We start from the raw sequence: 6,382 nt of genomic DNA, 5'->3' as shown, positions 1-6,382 counted from the left end.
GGCATTTTATCCACTGATGCTCTATCATGGTTTTCTTCATAGTCCGTCTATTCTGATGCTTTGCTGTCTGAGGCCCATGTCTAATGTGGGTGGGGCAGACTTCCTCTCCTAGATGTTTTGCAGTACCCCTTCATATCGATACTTTCTTAATTCTTTTTCACTGGAGTTATTCATAGGAGTGTTAGTTGGTCAAAAACTTCTGAAAGGAGTCAGAGGCTTGAGCTGGTTGCTAAAAAGCCAATTCTATTCTCCCACTTTCATTAGGAACACTTCCAAAGGCATTGCTCATTTTCAACGGTCCATAAATTCCAGGCTGCTCACATGACGTATTGTACATTTTTGACTAAGCTTATTTATTACCTGGTGTGCTTGTTCACTTGACCCCAAATAGATCTTTGGATTTAATGATGTCAAAGAAAAGCTAGAGCTGGATAGTAACTAAAGTAGTAATACAGATTTTGTTCAGAACTACTGCAATAGAGAAAAAGAGACTTCAGCCCAGAACTGAACTCAAATCTGAATACAACATGGGCAAGTTAGAATTTACAGTCAAGAAGCAAGGTGATGATTTCATCCTTGTGTGCAAAGTCACTTCAGTCATGTCTGACTCTGTATGACCCTGACAACTGCAACCTGCCAGGCTCCCCTCTCCATGGGATTTTCCAGGCAAGATTACTGGAGCGGGATGCCATGCCCTCTTCAGAAAATTGATAGAAGAAAATGTCTAAGCCAGGGGGTACTCTGGCTAAACCAACCGAACAGAATTCTTGTTAAAGATAGCCAAGGTTATGGGACATCATCTTTCAAGGTCAGGGGGAAGGGAAGCACAGTGGGAGATGAGGAACCTGTTCAAATATCCATGATAACTGGGTATCAAGGGTCAGAGGGTTCCATTTAACAGATTTAGCAGGATTCTTGCTAAAACTGGATTTTATGAAGAAGTGCACAGAAGAGCCTAGGAGACGGTTCAGGGCCTGTCTAAAGTTTGGTCAAGCAAAGAATCTTTTGTCAAGGGAGTTGATTGTTCTTTGGACTGCAGAGGAGAGGAAAAGTCAGAAGTCTCAGAAATGCAAATCAGTTCTTCGAAATTGCATACTCTTTTCATCCTGCCACCCCTCCCCCAGTGTCCAAAATGCCTGATATCATACCTTAACTTCATAGGCACATGCTTCATTTTATATATCCTGGCAACACATATATAATTCAGAATCTGATGTCCCTGCTTATTTTGTAGAGATAGATAAATTGTAAGGGACTCCTTTAGGACAATGTTAATAATTATACTGATATTCAGAGAGAAATGTCTAGTTTTTCAAAGCATATTTCCATACATCATATTTTTTTTCTTCATGTAAACCTCACAAATAGACATAGGAAAGGGTTTGATATGGTTAGTTGACTGTGTAAAGCCTTAAGGCACATGAGCAGTGGGGCGAATCCTGGAAACAGTCACATCATATCATTTCTTTACACCTCACTCTGCTGCTTCCCCAGTTCTTCAATAGGATGTTGTTTGGTTTTGAATTAAAATAAATGCCTCTTCATTTATCTGAGAGTAATTTGTTGTTGTTCAGTCACTCAGTTGTGTCTGACTCTGAGACCCCATTGATTGCAGCACATCAGGCTTCCCTGTCCTTCACTATCTCCTGGAGTTTGCTCAACTCATGTCCATCCAACCACCTGATCCTCTGTCACCCTCTTTCCTGCCCTCAATCTTTCCCAGCATCAGGGTCTTTCCAATAAGTCAGCAGTTTGCATCTGGTGGCCAAAGTATTGGAGCTTCTGCTTCAGCATTAGTCCTTCCAATGAATATTCAGGACTGATTTCCCTTAGAACTGACTGGTTTGATCTCCTTGCTGTCCAAGGAACTCTCAAGAGTCTTCTCCAACACCACAATTTGAAAGCATCAGTTCTTTGGTGTTCAGCCTCCTTTATGGGGCAACTCTCACATACATACTTGACTACTGGGAAAAGCATAGTTTTGACTATCTATTTGTCAGCAAAGTGATGTATCTGCTTTTTAATACTCTGTCTAGGTTTGTCATAGCTTTTCTTCTAGGAAAAGGAGGAAGAAGGCATCTTTTAATTTCAAGGCTTTAGTCACTGTCTGCAGTAATTTTGGAGCCCAAGAAAATAAAACTTTTCACTGTTTCACTTTTTGCCCATCTATTTGCCATGAAGTGATGGGACTAGTTGCCACTATCTTAGTTTTTTGAATTTTAATTTTAAGCCATCTTTTTCATTTTCCTCTTTCACCTTCATCAAGTGGCTTTTTTGTTCCTCTTCACTTTCAGCAACTAGGGTGGTGTCATCTGCATATCTGAGGTTGATATTTCTCCTAGCAATCTTGATTACAACTTGTGATTCATCCAGCCCAGACTTTTGCATGATATATTCTGCATATAAGTTGAATAAGTAGGGTAACGATATACGGCCAATGTCCAGCAAAGTTTAAACATAGTTTAGAGATATCATGTTCCACTTGCAGTTCACCTTTCTTAATGAATAGAATCTCAAACTAAATTAAGGTGCCCATGCTATACCTTCATGGCCTATAAAAATGAGGATTTTGATGAAGTTTTTGTTGAAATGTCAGTTGTGCTACTTTATTCAAGTATCAATATCACCTGTTCATTGTGTACAGAGTGTAAAATCACTTCATCTTCTGGAAACTGGATTTTCTTATTTGCAAGATAGGAATCAATTTCAACAAGAGTACAGGTGGTATCATATATAAAGTTGAACCCAACAGATGCATAATAATAAGGGGGTACTCAAAAATGCTATGTTTCTGCTCTCACCTCAGAGATATCTAAGACAATATATGAAAATTACTTAAAGATGCCATAAGTCAAACACTCTCCTAGATGCAAAGAACTCGAGTTGATGGGTGCCAGGCATTTCATTCTAAGCCCTGAATCTATCCTCCAGCATTTCTGAATATGCCCATGTTTCCTCTTGATATTCTCTATATTGCATACAACCCCAGCAATGTATCATCTTACTTGGCAGTCATTTTTTTATGATAAGCCTTGAAATGTACAATATTTTAACTTCTACTTTACTTTCCAATTTTTTGGAAAAAAAAAATTAAAATACCCTCTTAAATCCCCCATCAAAAGAGATTGTAATCACTAGACCTGGAATGTTCTTTAATTGAAGGATAATTGCTTTACAGAATTTTGTTGTTTTCCATCAAACCTCAACATGAATCAGCCATAGGTATACATATATCCCCTCCCTTTTGAAACTCTCTCCCACATCCCTCCCATCTCCCTCCCCATTTACCCCTCTAGATTGATATAGAGCCTCTGTTTGAGTTTCCTGAGCCATACAGCAAATTGCCATTGCTATCTATTTTATATATGGTAATGTAAGTTTCCATATTACTCTTTCCATACATCTCAACCTCTCCTCCCCTCTCCCCATGTCCATAAGTCTGTTCTCTATGTCTGCTTCTCCACTGCTGCCCTGTAAATAAATTCTTCAGTACCATTTTTCTAGATTCTGTATATATGCATTAGAATACAATATTTCTCTTTATGACTTACTTCACTCTGTATAATAGGTTCTAGATTCATCCACCTCATTAGAACTGACTCAAATGTGTTCCTTTTTATGGCTGAGTAGTATTCCATTGGAGAAGGCAATGGCAACCCACTCCAGTGTTCTTGCCTGGAGAATCCCAGGGACAGGGAAGCCTGGTGGGCTGCCGTCTATGGGGTCGCACAGAGTCAGACATGACTGAAGCGACTTAGCAGCAGCAGCAGCAGCAGCAGTATTCCATTGTGTATATATACCACAACTTATTTATGCATTCGTCTGTTGATGGACATCTAGGTTGCTTCCATGTTTCCAGGTAAACAGTGTTGCAAAAAACAATGGGATACATGTGTCTTTTTCAATTTTGGTTTCTTCCGGATATGTGGCTAGGAGTGGGATTGCTGGGTCATATGATAGTTTTACTCCTAGTTTTTTTTTTTTTTTTTTTTTTAAGGAATCTCCATACCGTTTTCCATAGTGGCTGTATCAATTTACATTCCCACCAACAGTGCAAGAGCATTCCCTTTTCTCCACACCCTTTCCAGCATTTATTGTTTGTAGGCTTTTTGATGATGGCCATTCTGACTGGTGTGAGGTGATATCTCACTGTAGTTTTGATTTACATTTCTCTAACAACGAGCGATGTTGAGCATTTATTCATGTGTTTGTTAGCCATCTGTATGTCTTTGGAGAAATGTCTGTTTAGGTCTTTTCCCCACTTTTTGTTTGTTTTAGTGGTATTGACTTGTAACACTGCTCAGCAATTCATCATCATTCTCACTTCATTTCCAAGCACATAATCCAAAATTGTTTCTGTGCCTCTAATTATCTAAAGATCTCCAAAACCCCATCTCACACATGGACTATAACTTTTTCTCAAGACTCTTTTTTATTTTATTCAAATGCATGAGGTAGCTGAAATTATGCATAATCATTGTACAAACTACCCATATCTATTTACAAAAAGCAGTCTTTGTTTTGCCTTCTGACAAAAGCCTCTGTAGGTGCAACACAGATCAATACTTTAATTACATCACCGTGAAATTGAAACAGAAGTAAAAAAAGAAGTCAATTTTTCTTTTCTACTGATTTTTGCCACTGGTTTTATAGAATAAGATAAAGAGTATTCACATAAATTAGCTAAACTATTTTTTTATTTCTTTTCCTATTTTGTGTTTAATTTCACACACTTCATAAACAATGAGATCATATATGAGTGACTTTTAAAATGCTTTTTTTAAAAATTTATTTTACTTTCTTGCTTGTATCTCAGTATATCAAAATGAGAAAAAAAGTGGGTTAAAACTGAAGTCACAGCTTCTTTGGATAATGAATACAAATTTTTGAATGCATTTTTATTTTTCTGGGAAAAAGCTTCATTAATTTCTTCAAATTTTCAATTTAAGAAGCATCCAAAATATTTTAACAGTAGTTAATTTTTTTTTTATTAAGTAGCTGCTTAATCAAGATAGCCATTGTTTTTAAGGGTTCTTGGAAAAAGGACTTTTATGCACTGTTAATGATAATTAAATCTTAAAGTTTTCTTGAATCTTTTAGTATTATATTAAAAGTTATATATACATTTTTTCACACTGTACTTTATTGAAGTTTATCTTAATAGAAGTATCAAATATGCAGATAAAACTTTAGCTGGAAGTCTATTCAACACAGCATTTCTATAATAGTAAAATGTAGAAAATTAGTTTAAAAATATAATACTCAGCAACCACTGAAGTTAAGAAAACATTGTATCTTCCTACCACAAGATTTGGTAACCAATTTGCTTCTTTTCCTATGTAGTCAGTCTTTTTTTCAGTTACTATGAATGAAATATCTAATCTTCTATTTTAGGCCTGCCTTTGTATCCTTGTACAATTGTTCCATTCTCTACCTACAATTTGTCCAGTGACACATAATTAATGGGTTGTAGAACTGTGATTCAAACAAAGGATTTTTTGGACTTCAAAGCTTATGTTCTCTTCCCTAAATCTCAAATATTCCGAACCTTACTAAAATTGTTAAAATTTGTTTCTCTTCAGTATTTCTTCAAATTGAAATAGGTAAATATCAAAATTAGTAAATTCATTAAAACAATTTCTTGTTCTCTGACAGCACCACTATAAGAATAATCTCTCCTCTCTTTCACTTATCAATTTTCCTTAACCATGGCATGTGTGTTAAGTCACTTCAGTTGTGTCTGACTCTTTGTGACCCCATGGACTGTAGCCTGCTAGACTCCTCTGTCCATGGGATTCTCCAGGCAAGAATACTAGAATGGGTTGCCATGCCCCCCTCCAGGGGATCTTCCCAACCCAGAGAATGAACCAAGCCTCCTGCTGCTCCTGTATTTCAGGCAGATTCTTTACCACTGAACCACCAGGGAAATCCCTCCTTATCAATATACAGACATTAAAAATTAACACCAGTCTTAATCCCACACTCATTAAACTCCACTTAGATTCTCTGATCCATTTTAAGTGTTCCTCAATTTCTTTCCTCCCACCTCTCTTGAGCTCAACCTCGTTTAGATATCATCCCCATGTTTCTTTTGAACTAACACTTGTCAAAGTCAACAATGACGTCTAATAACTAGGACCACTGTTCCTTTCTCTGTTCTAGTCTTATTTGACCCATAATCATCATTTTATACATTTTGTTATTCTTTACTTCTTGAAATACCATATTTATTTCAGTATCAGTAAGTAAAAGGGTGTTTCATGGAACAGTCATTGCAGCTTTTTTCTTTTCTCTTTGCCTTTACATTCTGAACCAGAACTATACAAAACAAACATTAAACCACCTGAAAGTGGACCAAAAGTGTAATTTTAAAGTTTTATAA

Source organism: Bos mutus, chromosome 29 (genome assembly GCF_027580195.1).
Source record: "Bos mutus isolate GX-2022 chromosome 29, NWIPB_WYAK_1.1, whole genome shotgun sequence".
NCBI classification, from domain to species: Eukaryota; Metazoa; Chordata; class Mammalia; order Artiodactyla; family Bovidae; genus Bos; species Bos mutus.
Note: the sequence above shows the minus strand (reverse complement) of the source record.